The sequence below is a fragment of the Solanum stenotomum genome, chromosome 12, assembly GCF_019186545.1.
Source record: "Solanum stenotomum isolate F172 chromosome 12, ASM1918654v1, whole genome shotgun sequence".
Taxonomy (NCBI): domain Eukaryota; kingdom Viridiplantae; phylum Streptophyta; class Magnoliopsida; order Solanales; family Solanaceae; genus Solanum; species Solanum stenotomum.
Window position 1 is genome coordinate 808,883 of NC_064293.1, and position 2,291 is coordinate 811,173.

General features: G+C 35.2%; 1 pseudogene; it reads left to right on the forward strand.

The window, feature by feature from the left end:
• The first annotated feature begins 330 nt into the window (after positions 1-330).
• Positions 331-1,219, forward strand: LOC125849525 (arogenate dehydrogenase 2, chloroplastic-like; annotated as a pseudogene).
• Positions 1,220-2,291: the final 1,072 nt, after the last annotated feature.

A 2,291-nucleotide genomic window follows, 5' to 3' on the forward strand; every position in this document is an offset into this window, starting at 1 on the left:
GCTATCACATCTCCTATTATATAGATATATAGATAAGAATACGAAATATTGTTAATAAGAAGTGTTTTTTTAATAATAAATTAGAAGATTCCTTAACAGGCAATGAGCTTCGGAACTGCTACTTCTTAGGGATATTATCGGAAAATGGCAGTCAGTAAAGAGGATGTTAAAGCAGCTGCAGCTTATATAAGGATAATTCAAAAATCAAGAATCATAATTCCCAATTTAAAAATCAAAGTATGAAAAGAATTAAGAATCTTTCTATATAACGAAATACGATGTCGTGTTTCACCCCAATTCAATCCACATCCTATTCAAATAGTTGGTTTGATGATATCACCAACCCCGGCATCAGCAGCAGCAGCCACTTGTCTGTTTGTTCTCCATCACATAAAAGCCATTGATGCTGCACTGCCGTCTGACTATGAAGCATTGGTATCAAATAAATATTCCCAGTCAGACAGGCTCAAAATTGCCATAGTAGGTTTCGGTAACTTTGGTCAATTTCTTTCCAAAGCCTTTGTTAGTGAAGGTCATCTTGTGAGTGCTTATTCAAGAACAGATTATTTGCATATTGCGAATTCCTTAGGGGTTTCTTTTTTTCCAAGATCCTGATGTTCTTGTTCAATAATTTCAACCAAACGTGTTCTTAAGTCGCTGCCAATTCAAAGGCTAAAGAGGAACACATTGTTCGTTGATGTTTGGACTTGTAAGTGGTAAGGATAGTTGGAAAGGTTTGGACTTTGTGTTTGACAAAGTTCGAATTGGTGAAGGGAAATCAAAAGCTGACAAGTTTCTTGATATTTTTGAGAAAAAAAAGGGTGTAGGATGGTAGCAATGACATGTGCTGAACATGATGAGCATTCTGCAGGTTCACAATTTGTTACACATACAATGGGGAAGTTGGGTTTGGAGACCACTCCTATTAATACTGAAGGGTATGAGACTTTGTTAAATTTAGTGGAGAATACTACTAATGATAGCTTTGACTTGTACTATGCACAATAAAAATTCTGTGGAGGAGTTGGAAAGACTTGAGTTGGCTTTTGATGCTTTGAAGAAGAAGCTATTTGGGCATTCACATGATCTGATGAGGAGGAGCCACTTGTTTGGGAAGCCAGAGGAAGCAGAACAGAGGCGAGACTTAACCAAGTTGCGCAGGAATGATCTTGCACTGTTATCCCCTTCATCGGATGATGTTAAATCTCACAACGACTGAGGGAATTCTGAGTCTTGGTATGTCTACATTCTTGTTGGTGACCTCTAGCTTTGGGATTGGGATTCAAAGGATGTATTATTAACACAATCTTAAATATGGCAATTCAATGTAACTATGCTATAAAAAAAAAAGTCCTGATGTGATTAGTTTAATTTATCTTTGTGCTTTAGTTATTGGTTTTCACTCTTCAGTCACCAACACATTTTGACCAGTAGTTCTCTCCTCCTAAAGAGATTATATAATTATAGTGCATAACTTACCAGATAAGAGGAAGCTTAGGATGATAAGCGTCACACACTTTCAACCCTAAGGTATGAGTTTGGTGGTGAATCAAAAAAGGTAACAATACTTTCAGTAAGGGGTTAAAAAAAGTATCAATATTTTGAGGCATACAACAAGAAACGTATGTGATATAGTTGATCCTTACATAATGAGAATTGTATTATTTCCTCATGAGTTTGAGACTTCTGTACCAAGAAAAATCCTTCAGCACACATCACTATATTACAATCAGACATATGGACAGGTTTGTCCCTCTTGTGTTTGGTTTTATAAGTTTTTCTCTTCTGTTTTCATTAAGAAAAATAATCAGGCTTTTCTAAGTTCTCTTTGAGAAAAATAATCAGTTAGAGAGTTGAAGCTGAATGTGATTATTGGAACAATAAACACGGGAACAAAATGAAAAAATCCCATTGGACAATTATAATTTACAACAGGAAATATGACTAGCATATGTAATTGAAATAAACAAAAGTAGATTCCGGCCGATTATTGCTGCTAGTCATTTTATTCCGTAGAGTTACGTGCCAATATCTATAATCCAGTTTATCGATGACCTTTCTGCCAATGAAGACATGCTTTGTAGCAATATTGACAATGCTTATGTAATTAAGTACTATTTCTTTTCAGATGGTCAGCTAATTACTATCAAGTTAAGGGATGCAATGGTTAAATCTAAAATTATAGAAATACTAGTGTTTAAGTTCAACATGATGAGAACTATAGATTACACCCCAAAATATCTAGAAGACTGTATGGACATCAGGAACTATAGAATATTGAAGGTGTCAAG